Source organism: Oncorhynchus mykiss, chromosome 6 (genome assembly GCF_057628025.1).
Source record: "Oncorhynchus mykiss isolate SJ-2025 chromosome 6, ASM5762802v1, whole genome shotgun sequence".
NCBI lineage: Eukaryota > Metazoa > Chordata > Actinopteri > Salmoniformes > Salmonidae > Oncorhynchus > Oncorhynchus mykiss.
The window spans coordinates 66,268,689-66,285,993 of NC_143027.1; the positions used below are offsets into that span (position 1 = coordinate 66,268,689).

At 41.3% G+C, this 17,305-nt stretch overlaps 1 protein-coding gene across 1 annotated transcript in view; it reads right to left on the reverse strand.

The window, feature by feature from the left end:
* The window catches only part of bco1 (beta-carotene oxygenase 1), a 31,780-nt gene extending 28,596 nt beyond the window's left edge, over positions 1 to 3,184 (reverse strand). Inside the window, exon 1 of the mRNA XM_036980741.2 lies at positions 3,166 to 3,184. The gene's annotated coding sequence lies outside the window, so the exon portion shown is untranslated. The remainder of the gene's footprint in view (positions 1 to 3,165) is intronic.
* Positions 3,185 to 17,305: the final 14,121 nt, after the last annotated feature.

Here is a 17,305-nt window from a genome sequence, read left to right on the forward strand (position 1 = left end):
AGGACGCAGTAAAGAAAATACCAAAATAAGGGAGGGAAACGACATGGCAGACCTAGCGGCCAAAAATGCAGGATACACTGCACAGCAGATGGTACAGAGAACGGGAGAAATGCAAGACAAACTAACAATGGACACAGTTAGGCAACTACAAGAGGCAGCGGACATATGAACAGACCATTTGGAGTAGGCATGGAGCTAGGAGAGATCATTAAGGCATCTAGAGGGCACACTGGAAAGACTGTGGCACCCACCAAGCTGCTTAGGTCAACGATATGAGAGGAACACAACAAAGCGCATGGAAGATGGGGAAGTGTAGCAAAAACTCTTGAGATAGTATGGTGGCACCCACACATGCTAGACATGACCAGGGAAGTGTCAGAAAGTTGCGAAGTGTGCAGAAGCTACAATAAAGTTTTATAGGGAGCGGTCATAGGCAGTTTCCCTGTACCGGATGCACCGTTCCAGGACATTTGCATAGACTTTACAGACATGGGACAGGACAACAGAGTGGAAGGCAAGAGGTACCTACTGGTAATGGTAGACAGGTTCACCAGATGGGTGGAAGCCATCCCAACAGCAAGGGAAGATGCAAAAGTGGTCATAGTGGTTAAGGGAATTTATACCAAGAGTCAGGGTACCTAGAATGATCAGATCCGACAACGTTACACATTTTAAGAATGTGCATCTGAAGGAGGTAGAACAAGCACTGGGAATAACCCACAAGTATGGGTCAGTATATCATCCTCAGTCCCAGGGTTTAGTGGAGAGAGGTAACCAGGCACAAAGCTGAAGTGGATAGATGCGTTGCCTTTAGCTTTAATGTCAATGAGAAATTCACCCAGGTCCGACACCCACCTTACTCCCCACGAGCTATTGACAGGACGAAGAATGCCAGGCCCACCTGCAGACAATTTGAGCCTATATAGGTTAGACATTGCTAAAGTTAGATACACAGACTACATGCAGGCACTAACCTCTGGTCGAAAGACTATCCACACAGGTGGTGGCGGTCCGAACTCCGGCTGTGGAGATCACGGATGAGAACAGAGATATCCACGTGGGAGACTGGGTAAGAGTCAAGGTGCACTCCAGGAAGTGGACAGAGCCCAGATGGGAAGGACCCTATCAAGTAAAAGAGGTATCTAGTCACTCGTTGAGAGTGAACACAAAGCGAAACCCCGTGGTATCACCGTACTCATTGTGCTAAAGACTCAGCCCCGAGTAGGACCCTAGACCAGGTCGTATCAGACGTGGCAGAACCCTAGGAAAATGTACCTTACGTACATTTTATGCTACTAATTGTAGGAACAGAGGGATCTACTGTAGTGAATGGTAGCATTTACAAGGCTCTTGAAGGACTAGACAAGCTATCTGCAGAAATAAAAGAACATGGCAGGAGTGGAGAGGACTGGACTGTTCTCCTGGTTGGGTGAGTGGTTCGATAGGTACACAACATTGGTGGTTGCTGGATTTCTGACCCTGGTTGCATTAATGTGCTGCGGTGCCTGCATTACACCTTGTCTGAGAAAATCTATTACAGACGTGGTTCATGCCGCTGGGATGATGCCCCTGCTCAAGGTGAAGGATAATGAGGCAGACACCGAGATGGGGCTGATGGAAGACGATCCCTGGTTTGCTACAGGGGAGGTTAATGAGTGACACCATAGGGGGTGTCAAAGGGGGACTCAAAAATAGTTATTTCTTATTCTATAAACGTTTTACTTTTGTTAATGCTATTAAATAACGAGTTTTTGTTCTCAATTTCAAAGAGGGTTTTAAGTTCCTAGGTGGCTGGTAGCCAACCTAGTACATAGTGGGATCGAATGGAGGACATGAAGGTATATTAAACATTGTTGCATTTATTTGAATCATTGCTACATTTATATTCACACCCTAATGGGAAAAGGGGGATTGTGAGAATATGTTTTGTTTGCTATGCAGGCTTTTTGTTTGAGCTGAAGCTGCAATACAGGAGGATGTGGTTAAGCTTGGGCATAAACAGTATTTAGATCATTGACACATGCATAGAAGTAGTGTTGCAAACAGTTAATTTTAGGTTGGAACACGAAAGCAGGAACTGTGCCTGCGGCCGCAGTCTCTAGGGTGCGATCACATAGATAATCTGCACAACAACAACTACGCCTGCCAACTGCAGCGCCTGGGAGCTGGGACCAGCCTGTGCGCCAACAATAGGCTGAGCAAGTTTAAACCACACTCAGCCTCTACTCTGATATAGGCCAGCTCAGAAGCTGGAACTTTCTGTCAGAGTATTTAAGAAGAACCTTATTAGGAACAGACCAGTTATCTGCTTGCCCTGCGTGGTGTTGCAATGAGCCCGTGTACACGAAGATTGCATTTATTATAGTTAATTCAAACTTGTTACTGAGAACAATGACCTAGTCTTACACAGTCCTTTCTCACCAGATTTGATTCACGCGACTTAACATTCAACATAGGAGGGCCAAGCACAGGAAGTTGCTCTTTCAGTAGTTTAGTTGGAATGGAGTCCAGTAGACAGCTGGAAGGTTTAGAGGCAATGATTATTTTAGTGAATGTGTCGAGAGGTACAGGATTACAAATGTTTAGTGTCTCCATTGATCTAAGGTCCTGGCAGTTCTGTGCAGTCTCAGGACAACGGAGTTTTGGGAAAATATGCATATTCAAAGAGTCCGTAATTTGTTTTCTAATGATCATTTTTGTCAAAGTAGTTCATGAATTCATCACTGCTAAAGTGAAGGTCATCTTTACTTGGGGAATGCAGCTTTTTACTTAGATTTTGCACAGTACTGTCTTTCCAAGCTGTGTGGAAGACTTCCCATTTGGTGGAGCACCATTACTCACATGAATGCCAAAGTATAAAATTGGTGTGAGTACCAAAGATAGTCAAAAGCGGAACAATTTAGATCCAGACCAAAACTTTAAGACCTAGACCAAGGATCAGTGGAGCGAGACCATGACCAGACCAAGACCAGTTTAAATGGATAAAAATAAGATCCCAGGGCCTCAAAATATGGCCCAAAACACACATGCACCAGTTGTCACACACACAAGTTGGCATTTAAAAAGAACACTGAACGTGACATGAGAATGTGCTTATCCTCACAAACTTTAGAAAGTTTCTAGTGGTTAAGGCATTGCAATTAAAGGCAAAAGTAACCTAGTTACCTAGTAGTAGCCTACTGGGCTGTCACAGCTGTTGAAGGATGAGGACCAAGGTGCAGCAAAGGTGAGCGTACATTTTCTCTTTTATTCAAAATAATGCCACCGTCGACAAAACAATAAACAAAACAAACGTTTAATGCAATGTGCCATCAAACAAGGTTAACTTCCCACAAACAAAGGTGGGGAAAAAGGGTACCTAAGTATGGTTCCCAATCAGAGACAACGATAGACAGCTGTCCCTGATTGAGAACCATACCCGGCCAAAACCTAGAAAATCATAGAAACACAAAACATAGAATGCCCGCCCCCAACTCACGCCCTGACCAAACCAAAATAGAGACAAAATAGAGATAAAAAGGATCTAAGGTCAGGGGCCTGTTGCACAAAACTAGGATAAGGGATTAAGCCAGGATATCTTGGTGATCCTGGCTCAATTGATCCGTAATCCGGTTGCACTAAAGATGGATAGGGGGCAGGAGGATATGTTATGGTATAAATTACCATGGAGATTTATTCTGTGGAGCTAGCCTGCTCCAGACCAGGCTAAATTCCAGGATCTATTTAATCTCATCCCTAATGTCAGTCAGCAGTCACCACAAATGGAAACCAATAGTTATTTCACTGCTCACTATACATTGTTATCACATATAACTAGACCCACTGTTATTTAAACGTTTGTGATCATTAATTTCAATGATTTTGGATAAAAAATGATTTTTAGATGATGTTGCTATCATTAGATAATTTACAGTTTCCCATAGACTATAAGGCTATATATAAAATGCTAGAATATTAGGGCCACAGAGGGGAAAAAAACACAAGTCATAATATTGTAACCAGTTGTTTTAAAGGAGGACAGTTGTTAAAATGACAGATGTGGGGCATTTCGTGAAATTGTACTTCAGTATGGTTTCATAAACAAAGACATGCTGATGTGCCAGAATATTAAGTATCACATTGTCATAAGTATCAAAACTGTAAAAACAATATGTAGCTTTTCTGCAGAAAGAACCAGCCTCATAAATTTATGACTTTATCCTTTTTCTTCAGTGTGGCCCTAGTACTCTGTCATATAAACAAATACACATTCCATATGAATATAAAAACACAATGTGTAACATTATGTTCCTTTATTGAATAAGGACAAAACAAAGCAGGTAAACCATCAGCTCCTTTCAAAACTGAAGTCACAGTGACTCTACAAGATGGAAAGCACAGAATCTAAGCATATTATACAAAATGATACATATACAGACCTTTGAATGTGTATAACACACCCTGCATGTCTGCACACTAAAATAAATGCAGGACAAATCCATACACATCAACTGAACAGACAAATGAATGGATGCAGTAGCCTCCCTGCAGCCTTGTATTACACACAGTATACCGCACAAACATCATAAGAGGCCAAATTCGTCAAAAAACGAACCCAAAAAAACCCAAATTCCTCTGCCACCGCAGGACATATTTAACCAAAATTGAAAGCACACATACTAACTAAAATAATTCAACACATATTGGTCCCTCAGCAGCCGACCACTGTCGTCATCAGGGAAGATTGCCGGATTGTCCCAGTCCATGGCTGGTGGCACTCTGGGGGCCCTCTCCTTCCTCAGGCAGGCCACATTGTGGAGGACAGCACAAGCCACAGTAATATCACATGCCCTAACAGGGCTGACCCTTAATTTGTGAAGGCAGTGAAAGCGTGCCTTCAGGAGGCCAAAGGTCATTTCAACTCTGGCCCTGGTCCTGGCATGGGCATGGTTGTAGGCCTGCTGTGCTTCCTGGGGGTCTGTGAAAGGTGTCAGGAGAAAAGGCTGGCAGCCATACCCCCTGTCTCCCAGCAACACACCAGAGAATTCACCTGTCAACACAAAATCTCATCATTACTACCTCATAAACACAGTGATATTCTTGACACAGCCATGATGGTTATAAATAGGGGTTGTGTGGCTTACCTTGTGATAGGCACTGATAGATTTCAGAGGCCCGAAAGATTCTGGAGTCATGGACTGAGCCAGGCCATTTTGCCACAACATTGCTGATCACACAGTCAGCATTGCAGACCATCTGAAATCATAAGATGAGGAATATTACACCAATCAATGCACATCACTGGCAATGCAGAGTGTTCGTCAATGGACAATATCAAAAAGTTATGTTCACCTGAACATTAATGCTGTGAAAGGATTTCCTATTCACAAAATCGGCCTCATGGGCACCTGAGGGGGCTTTTATCCTTATGTGTGTGCAGTCCACTGCACCAATGACATTGGGGAAACCTGTCACACAAAGTAATGAGTATCCTACTATGTGTTAACAGTTGTCCTGTAACTTACCTGCAATCCTATAGAACTCCTCTTTGATGTCACAGAGTCTTCTGTGGCCAGGGAAGGAGATGAAGACATCTGCTAATGCTTTGATAGCCAGACACACACTCCTTATTGTGCGGCAAATTGTGGCCTTGTTCAGCTGTTCTGCATCCCCCACTGAGTACAGGAAGGCTCCACTAGCAAAAAAGCGCAAGGCCACACAAACCATTTGCTCCACACTCAGTGCATGGCTCCGTGCAGTGCGGTGCTTAATCCTGGGACCCAGTAGTCTGCATAGATACCTGATGCCATCTGCAGAAAACCTGTATCTTTCATATAGATGGTCATCAGGGAAGGCCAGTGGGTCCAACCGGTCCCTGAAGACCCTTTCTCACCTGAAGGCTCTCCTCAGCACAAGTGCTTCTTCATCCACCACATCTCGCACGAATGGGCATGCCATTGTCAGAGCAGAAAGGAACACACAATTTTGGGCCTTCATATAGGCTAGTGGCCACACCTGGTGCTGGGGGGGGTGGGCAAAAGAGGGCGATGCCTTATAACGATGACTTGGTTGTACTGATTGCTGGGAAAATAAAAAAAACCTTAGAAAGATGCCACCGTCCTGTGTGCTCACAATAAGAGCTCATATGTCATGGCTCACTTGACTTTACGAGAATATACCTAATTTTTATTTTGAGCTGTGTCATCTTCTTGGAGCTGGGGGAGGAAAGAAAAATAATGATTAATACATTTGTGTTACAGTTAGCATACAGTGTACATTGAAGGCATATCTCACCTCCCTCTCAAGTTTTTTTATTTCAAGGTCCAGTTTCCTAATTGTCCTCTTTTTTATTTCGAACTCCAGTGCAAGATTTTCCATCTTTTTCTTCTTGTACTGAATGTCTATGTCTGCCAGTTCTATTTGGCACCGGAGGTGGTTGCCATACAACTTTCTGATAGCTTGTGAGCTCTGTGAACACAATACAATTAGCGCAGCTGGAATTTGGCAGGATGTGGTGTCCTTTTATTAATACGCACTATGTTGCCAGGCTGGTTTTCCCACTGTATAGCATCTGGGTCCTGTAAAAGAAATTAGATTTTTTGATTTTGATGAGGACTCCTCACCATTGTAGAGTAAATAGTACTTTCACAGTCTTAACATGATACCTCATGCCTTCTGGAATCCAGAGAGATGGTCTCCTCCTCATCTTCGTCTCCATCATGTGCTGTTGCTGCTGCACTGGGGCCTTCACCCTATCACATTTAATCGGATTCATATTGAAGCTAGTAGACAAGACATGCCAGGCCTACAGTATGCCTTTGATGGAGTACTCACTGGATCAGCATCGTCTGGTGCTTGTGCTGGTGGCTCTAACAGGAACACAGTGCTGCCAGACACTGCAAGGCAATAGGTAAACCAAAGTCAGACAGTCCAAATTGATTCAATATGAATGTGGTTGTATCCCATGTAGAGATGGAAGGACATACCTTGAATGAAGCGGGTGGCATCTTGGGAGGAACCTATGCTCGTCTCTTTCCCCCCAGGGATCCCCTCTAAGACGGGCCTGCCTTTATTTAGCTCCAAGGCCATGTCCTCTGCTGGGGTAAGGTCAGCCTTTGGTGACCCACCACCCGTGCCTTGTCTGTGGGTATTCTTTTTCACTGCTAAAACAGTACAGACAATGTGTGAGCAGGCACCTTCTGGGTACAATATATGCTTGTGCTTTGTTAAATATTAGTCAGGGACCATACCATTCTGCAGAATGTTCTTGTATTTGATTTTGACCTGCTGCCATGTCCGTTTTGGCCCGTTCATGTTTAATCTACACACACACACACACACACACACACACTTAATGGAGTCACACTGCAAAAAATTACTTGGTATTTTTGTCTTGTTTTCAGTAAAAATATCAAAAATTTTATCATAGCTTTATACAGTGTGATGGAGTTACTTTACACAATTTCACTCATATCTGCAGTGCATTTCAATAAAAAAAATTAACCGTTTCATAATTACAGTACAACTGCATTTTTGGAGATGTGAATTAAATATTTGAATTGTAATTGTGATGTTTCAGCGGAGCGGTGAGTGTGTAATTGTGCACTACTTACGCATTCAGGCGGTCTGCAATACTTTGCCACGCTTTTTCTCTTTGCTTTATCACTGTGGCGGTGTTGCCTTTCTTCTTAATTATATATTTTACCTCCTCGCATGCCTCCATGAGGATTTGTGCTTCCGACGGGGAAAAGTACGCGGCTCTAGTTGCCATGGTAAATCAGTTAATCTGTGATCTGTGGCGGGGTCTATTTGAGTGAGCCGTGAGCGCGCACCTATCCAGGATTGGTTTCACCTGGCTTAATGAATCCGTGTCTGCTCATCCTGGCTTGGTCTTTGTGCAACCAATTAAGCCTGGACGCACATGTTTTGGCTTCATTGAGCTCAGCTGAGTCATTTATCCCGGATGTCTTAATTCTACTTTTGTGCAACAGGCCCCAGGGCGTGACAGGGCAGACGTCAGTTCCATGTCTAGTTTTGATTTAGATTGGGTTGAGATGTCAACTAATGGGAATTCAACTTGAAATATATATATATATTTTTTAAATACCATGCCATTGGATTTAGGTTAAAAGTTTGGTGAAAAAAATATGAAATTGCCTTACATTAACAACTTTTTGCAAATCCAATCAGTTTTCCAAGTTGATTCAATATCACCACATTGGATTTTTTTGTTGAAATTATGGGAACACAGCGTTGATTAAACCAGTTTTTGCCAAGTGTGAGCCTTGTGAAGGGATATATGATGACACTTATAACAAAAAAAAACAGGCAGCTAAATATAGCAATGCAATCACTTGCCTTTAGTGAGAATATTTATTTTATCTTTGCATTCTAAAATAATTAGAAATAGGCATGTTTCGTATTTTTTTATTTCCATGATCATTGCAAAATACATCCCTCCCCTTTTCTGACTGTGATGGTTTCATACTGGCGAAATAGCCAGCCTATAGGCCTACAACAAGTTAGGATAGGCTACATATGCCCCATCTCTCATTTAATTGGACCCACCTCACATTAGTAAATAGTTAAGCTACAGTATTTAAACTATTTTGCACTATGCGATCTGATCCGTAGAGGAGTTTAAAGGTAGAACTCACAGTTCACATCCATTGAGGTTTTTAGACTATGTCTAAATACTGTAATGTCAAATTTCATGATCAGACCATATTTCATTTACAACATAATACATAACCATTGCAGAATAAATTCCTCACCTTTTCTGGCCATGATGAGTTCATATTCCGATGTAGACATAGGTCTATAACAAATGACCTTGCGCATCTCTCATTTAAATTGGGCCTATTAGACAGGCTATTATAATAAAAACATTTTGCTCTGAAAGTATTGTTATTTCTGACCATTCACCATGAGTGTCATGGTTGTCGTATGGAGTGGACCAAAGCGCAGCGTGGTTAGAATACATTCCTCTTTATTGTAGGAAGAACACTTAAACAAAAACGATAAGACGAACTTGACCGCTATATAAACAATGTGCTAACGTGCAACGTAACATAGACATAGATAATCACCCACAGAATATGGCTGCCTAAATATGGTTCCCAATCAGAGACAACGATAGACAGCTGCCTCTAATTGAGAACCAATCTAGGTAACCATAGACATACAATTTACCTAGAAAGGACACAGCCCCATAAACATACAAAACCCCTAGACAAGACAAAAACACATACATCACCCATGTCACACCCTGACCTAACCAAAAAAACAAGGAAAACAAAGAATACTAAGGTCAGGGTGTGACAATTAGTGCTTGAGCTAGAGTTTCCCCAGCAACTTATGTGTTATCAATGGCATTTTAACTCCATTTTACTCTCAGATAAGGAGTTTGTCAATTTAATTTCTTCGGAAATCACCTTATTCCTAGAAATGTATTCATCCCAAAGTACAGTGGGGCAAAAAAGTATTTAGTCAGCCACCAATTGTGCAAGTTCTCCCACTTAAAAAGATGAGAGAGGCCTGTAATTTTCATCATAGGTACACTTCAACTATGACAGACAAAATGAGAAAAAAAATCCAGAAAATCACATTGTAGGATTTTTAATGATTTTATTTGCAAATTATGGTGGAAAATAAGTAAATTACTAAATCATTTTTTGCCCCACTGTATGTCCGGCTCTTACATATGGGAGTCCCTCAACGCAAATCTACATGGCCAAATTATTTCTTATACAGCCAACAAAAACAAAGCTTGCTCTCAGCGACTTCGAGGCCTGAGCAAAGCCATAGCTACACTGGATAAGAAGTATGCTACAGATCCTTCCTCTGATCTATATAAAGAATGCCAGCTACTCCAATCTGAATTTGACGAGCTCTCTACTCTTATGAGCTTGATACAGAGTGTATGAGCAAGATGACAAGGCCAGTAACTCCTTGCACATCAGATCCGTAAGTCTGAGGCCTCACGTTTAATCCCGCAAATAAGGATCCTGTCTGGTGCGACCACAGTTATACATAAAGAGATCAAGGATCAATTCAAAAAAAATTACTCTGCGCTGTACACCTCCGAATCTCCTCAAGACCCTTTGTTGATTGATTCTTTCTTTGATGGTCTGAATATGCCTTCAATTGATACAGACTCCCATGGTGGTTTAGAAGAACAATTTACACCAGAGGAGATTGCAACTACAGTGTCCACAATGAAAGTAGTGAATCACCGGGTCCGGATGGTTTTCCAAACAAATTTTCCAGGATGTTTTCCAGTCTGCTTTGCCCATTCCGGTCTCAATTATTTGCAGAGTGTCTTAAAACATCAAAGCTACCACTGAGTCTTTATCAAGCCTCAATTTCATTACTATTAAAGAAAAACAAGGACCCCCTGGAATGTGGATCTTATCGCCCAATCTCGCCTTTAAACTGTGATTACAAAATCATAGCCATGCTCTTAGCCATCTGAATGGAAAACTCGCTGTACCAAGTAATAGACTCTGACCAGAATGGCTTTGAGAAATAGGCATTTGTTTTTCAATATTAGATGCCTTGTGAATATACTGTACTCCCCAGCGTCGGGGGACCCGGGGTGGTGGTCTCGATCAATGTGAAAAAAGCTTTTGACCGCGTTGAGTGGGACTACCTAACTGCCGCCCTTTATAGATTTGGCTTAGGTCACAAATTCATTGCGTGGATAAAGGTTCTTAATTTCTCTTCCATGGCTTCGGTACACACTAACAACTTGTTCTCTGACTATTTTCCCCTGCACCTTGGATCCAGACAGGGTTGTCCACTCTCCCCCTTGTTGTTTGCTTTGGCAATCGAGCCCCTTTCCGTCGCACTGTGCTCAAATGATGCTATTCAAGGTATACTCAGGACAGGCTTAGAGCAGAAATACCTTCTTTTGTTTATCTCCAACCATGATACCTCATTACCACATTCCGTATCTATTCTTAAACAGTTTGGAGCAATCTAAGGGTACAAGCTGAATCTAGGCAAGAATTATATTTTTCCTGTAAATAAGGCTGCTTTAAGTGCTCTTTTACAAGCTTTCAGTTTAGGATTGTCCGGGATCAATTCACCTACTTGGGAGTTAAAGTTACAAGGAAATATTCACATTTGTTTAAGCAAAACATTGTTGCTCTAGCAGACAGTTTGGAACAATCTTTTACTTTTTGGAAGTCTCTACCTCTGTCTCTTATTAGAAGGGTTAATGTCATTAAAATGAATGTGTTGCCCAAATTTCTATACTTTTTTCAATGTTTACCCATTTCTATTCCAAAATCTTTTTTTAATTCACCGGATCAAACATTCATGTATTTTATTTGGGATGGCAAGGTACCACGGATTGGTAGAAGACATTTACAAAAGCCTAAGGTATTGGGTGAGTTAGCTATACCAACTTTCCAGACATACTATTGGACTGCAAATTTCAGAGCCCTTTTATACTGGCTACAGGTTGATTCTACTGGCCCAAATCCACTCTGGGTCCAGATGGAGTCTGAATCATGTAAACCTGCTGCAATTTCCTCTCTCCCAGTGTTCCTAGGAAAAAGGTGTGTCAACCCAATTGTAAAGCAGTCTCTTAAAATGTGGATTCAGTTCCGTTTAGCCTTTAGCCTTCGAGGTTTTTCTCTATCAGGCCCAATCAATCAGAACATTTTATTTTCTCCATCTTTAAATGATGGGACTTTTGGCATCTGGCACTCATTGGGCCTCTCCTCACTAACCCAATTATTATTTGATGATACATTTGCCTCTTTTGCTCAGCTAGAGGAAAAGTTCAATCTCCCCCAATCCCACTTCTTCCACTATCTCCAGACTAGGAACTTTGTTAGAGCTACCACACCTGAACTTCCCAATATGCATCTTTGAGCTAAACAAGCTTCCTAAGTGTGCAATTTCCGATGTATATGCAATCATTAATGACTTACAGAACCCTTATTTGTTGCCTTTAAAGACTCGATGGGAAAAGGATTTGGGGGAGGAACTTGGGGATGACACCTGGGAATCGGTTCTGCACAGGGTGCATTCTTCCTCTTTTAGCACTAGACACAGCCTCATTCAATTCAAGGTGGTTCACCATATCCACTGGTCCGGTGACAAAAGAATATTCTCTGATTTTGATCCTACTTGTGTTCGATGTAAAATAGAACCAGCCACACTGTTTCATATGTTTTGAGACTGTTGTAAATTGTCTGGTTTCTGGGAATTAATATTTCTCTGATATGACACTGTTATACATCCGTCTCACCTTATAGCCCTTTTTGTAGTACTGCCCATATGTACCCCCCTGTCAATAATTCAGTCGGACACTATTGCTCATTCAACTGTTTTAGCTAGATGACTAATACTCCAGAACTGGAAGATGGAGCTTCCCCATTATATACATATTGGGTGGGAGATGTGTTGTGCTCTCTGAAATTGGAAAAATGTAATTCAATACACATGGAAACTCCATCTTTATGATGCTTGGGCTCCAAACATCATAAAACAGTCTTACTTTGAACAGTCCACCCTCTGATGGCATTCTTATCTGTCAAGCGGTGGGTGTAGCTTGTGCAGAGCAGAGATGAGTGAACAAAGAAGCACTTTACTGAGGCCATAGTAAGAACAGAACGCAACCGCGTCACAAAAACAAATGCCCAAAGAACAAGTGAGGCAGCACAAAATACAACAAGCAAGTACAAAAGTACCGGCTGCCACAAATCACGGGTACAAATAAAACCCGGCGCAACCCAGCCGGAAGCGTGCCAACCTAGACAATAAACAATACCCCACACAGACATGGAGGGAACAGAGGGCTAAATACACATAGTAATCATGAGGAGATGTAAACCAGGTGTATGGAAAACAAGACAAAACAAATGGAAAAATGAAAGGTGGAGCGGCGATGGCTAGAAGACCGGTGACGTCGACCGCCGAATGCCGCCCGAACAAGGAGAGGGACCAACTTCGGCGGAAGTCGTGACATTATCAAAACAAAAATAAGTCTGGTTGGTGGAACATTTCTTTGTGGGTTTTTTGGGAGGTCATTGAGGTTGGTGATGTGCCTATTGATACTTATTTAATGTGAATTGTGGATGCCTTATTCCTCTTGCTCTGTCAGAGCCTAACATGCAAGCTTGTATTGCCCTGTTTTTTATTTGGTTTACAATTACATTGTAAAAAAAATATAATAACATTGTAAACTTTAATTTTGGTCCATTGGATGGTCAGTCTGTGGTCATGACTTGAGTGTGAGTGGTTTTTCTCCACCCCTTTCTCTCATCTGTTTACAGCAACAATGGTGAGGTGACCACTCTGTTCCTGTATTCAGTTTAATTTATTCAAGATTTTTATTGTTGTTAGTTTTTTGCACTGCATTTGCATGATAACTCTGAAAAAGCTGACAACAGGAGGGCCCTTCCAAGGCCTCTCTAATCTAGGAAGGAGAGAACAGCGAGAAACTTCCATGGCTGGTAGAAAAGTGATACAACTGTGTGTGTGTGTGTGTGTGCATTGAGGGAGACATAAAATGACATGTCTTTGCATTTTTTACTTTAGAACGTTCTCTGAATAAACCTTACAAACCTTTTGCAGAAGCTGAGTCTTTGCCTAATTATTATTATTAATCCCAGGGTCTTACAAACCTCGGGGATTGGTCAAAGCTTGACACATGTAAAACATCACAGTGTAACAGTGTAAGTCCAAAGCAATTTGAGGATCTTTACTCCATTTGGAAATACACTACATGACCAAAAGTATGTGGAGACCTGCATGTCGAACATCTCATTCCAAAATCATGGGCATTAATATGGAGTTGGTGCCCACTTTGCTACTATAACAGGCTCCACTCTTCTGGGAAGGATTTCCACTAGATGTTGGGACATTGCTACGAGGTCTTGCTTCCATTCAGCCAAAAGAGCATTAGTGAGGTCGGGCACTGATATTGGGCGATTAAGCCTGGCTCGCAGTCGGCGCTCCAATTCATTCCAAAGTTGTTTGATGGGGTTTAGGTCAGGCCAGTCAAGTTCTTCCACACCAATCTCAAAAAAATATTTTCTGTATGTACCTCGCTTTATGCAGGGGGGCATTGTCATGCTGAAACAAGGGACCAAAACTGTTGTCATATATTTGGAAGCACAGAATTGTCTAGAATGTCATTGTATGCTGTAACATTAAGATTTCACTTCAATGGAACTAAGGGGCCTAGCCCGAACCATGAAAAATAGCCCCAGACAATTATTTATTCTCCACCAAACTTTACAGTTGGCACTATGCATTCGGGCAGGTAGCGTTCTCCTGGCATCCACCAAACCCAGATTCGTCCGTCGGACTACCAGATGATGAAGCATGATTCACTCCAGAGAACGCGTTTCCACTGCTCCAGAGTCCAATTTGGCGGTGAGCTTTGCACCACTCCAACCAACACTTGGCATTAAGCATGGTGATCTTAGGCTTGTGTGCGGCTGCCTGGCCATGGAAACCCATTTCATGAAGCTCCCAACAAACAGTTCTTATGCTGATGTTGCCTCCAGAGACAGTTTGGAACTCAGTAGTGAGTGTTGCAACCGAGGACAGAAGATTTTTATGCTCTACACGCTTCAGAACTCAGCGGTCCTGTTCTGTAAGCTTGTGTGGCCTACCACTTTGCAGCTGGGCAGTTGTTGCATTTCGATGTTTCCACTTCACAATAAAAGCACTTACATTTGACCAGGGCAGCTCTAACAGGGCAGAAATTTGACCAACTGACTTGCTGGTCATAGTACCCTCAATGAAAGTTACTGAGCTCTTTTGTAAGGCCATCCTACTGCCAATGTTACTTATGGAGATTGCATGGCTGTGTGCTCGATTTTATACACCTGTCAGCAACGGGTGTGGCTGAAATAGCCAAATTCACTCATTTGAAGGGGTGTCCACATACTTTTGTATATATGTGTAGCTTTGACCCTCTCAGCTATGTACTCTATGATAAGGTAACTAGAACTGGAGATAAGCATATCAATATTTGGTGCAATCATAAGCTCAGTCTTCCTAGAATGTTTCAAGACAGAATAAGGACACTGCAACCTAAGATTAAGGTTTGTATACTCAGCTAAAGCATATATAGCCTTAGTATTGTTGACTGCAAAAGGGTGGAAGTTGTATGACCAATGTTATCATACCCTAAAGGATAATCCATTCTTTGATTGCATGTTCAGTTTGTTTTGCAAGTGTGCTAATGCTAAGCAATCTCACAGACCACTTTCCCACCATCCATAACATTAGCTGCAGTTGGTGATTTACTTGGGAATTATTACTTTAAATTAAGTCATGACAAATATTTTTGTAACAAATGTATTTATTTGAATGCAATGACCTCATGCACACTTGGATTAGACCTATTTTAATTAAATTAAACTCTGCTGTTATACAGTAGAAGCTAGATTGACGGTTTTGTTGAGTGATCATGCTCTCTCTCATACTTCGGCTTAGTGAAACTAATGCCAGCAATATGTTTTGTAGAACAGAAATACCAGGATTTTTTTTCACAATACAAAATCTCAAAAATGTCAATTTCATAGAATTGGTATTTGAATAATTTTTTTTTAATTCTCAAAACTATGACAAACTACTGAACCAGATTTATGACACTTTAACCTACATGTTTCTATGCTAATGCATAAATGCTATGCAACTAGACAAAGTCTACCTGGAAATACAATAGAACAGAATAAAATATACTACTGTATTATAAATATGTATCAAGGGCAATATAAAATGCATTATCAGAAGCAAATAAGCACAATACACCTCCACATATGGAGGTAGCCACATATTCTACAGTATAGTGGACCATTTAAATACAACCACAAACCATGATCGTAGTATCAACTGAGATAATCAACCAGTGTCATAAGTATGTCTTTCATGAAATAGTGTCATGATGCATACATACAAGAACATATGTTGGGTTTTGATGGGGTATGACAGTTAAACTAGGCTCATGAGGAATTTGTAAGTCATATTCTTCAAGATCAAATGGGAACATATCATTATTTTAAAAGACCAAAAATGGACGTACCAATTGCAGATTGACCCTTTAAATTAACTCACCATGGTGCCCATTTATGTAACGCATCGATGTACTTGGCTATAAACTCTGTTCCAGATAGGCCTAATCTTTGGTCTCTCTTTGTTACGTCTCTTGAACATTCTAGGAATTACAGTTATGGTTGCATATTTATGTCAGTCAACACTTTTATTATGCAGTTGGTTAAGACAGGCCTGTGGAATTGATTTCCGTGAACTCTGACACTGCCTGTAAGACTGAAAAGCCTCTCTTCCATTCATTCTGCTGTCTGAAAGGTAAGGACAAGACTAAGGTAAGGCTTCTCCTTACTGTAAGTGCCATGTTGTGACAAGTTTTTGGGGAGAAAATAGTGTAAGGATAGTAGTCACAAGACTTTACTGTAATTACTCCACAGTTACAATAAATAGTCTGTGTTGGGTGATTTCATTTTTGCTGTGTGAAGCTGTCCAAATGGCTTCTCATGCACAGTAAATGTAAATAGCAAAATGTGATAACTTTGCAGTGATCTGAAAAGTCTAATTATTTTTAAAGATAACCGTCTAAATAAAAGCATCTCTGTATTGTGTCTATGCTGTGAGGTAAGGTCGGGGGTAAGACATCATAATAGCAGTTATTTGCACTGAGTTACCCAATATATTATACTTGTATATCATGATTAGTCTTATCCCATCCTAGAGATTGCACCAGGTTACCTAATATGTTATATTTTGTAAGCCATTGGTACCATGCTAGCCTATGCCAATTTCTTGTTCACTGCATGCCTGGCGCTGAGGGATATCTAGTGCATCTCTTATTAGTGCAGGTGAAGTCCCAGAGTCAAACCACATTTCCCATGGGGGGAAGGGGAGCTACACTATCATACTAACTGATCTTAACATATTTCTAGTTTCAGTAATATTCTTTGTACATATTTGTATTTTGTGGGGATAGATTGGTTCCTCTACAAACATCAAGAGTTGTGGATAAAACAACAAAAAATTGAATTTGTTCTTACTGCTATTAGCCTTTAGAAACACATTGAATAACAGATTCATACATGGAAAAACATTTACTTTTCGTATCATGTTTAGAACTTATACAGTAGGTTAGGAGAATTAGGTTAAGAGAGGGGTTAGTGTTAGCTAAAATAATCACCTTAGATGTCAATTTGACAATCTGTAACCCATCTAGACATGATCTTGAAGCTCTGCCTCCTACCGCAGATGCGGAAGGCAGTCATCAGCGGATGTGGTGGATTGAGACGCAGCCCACACAAAACAGATC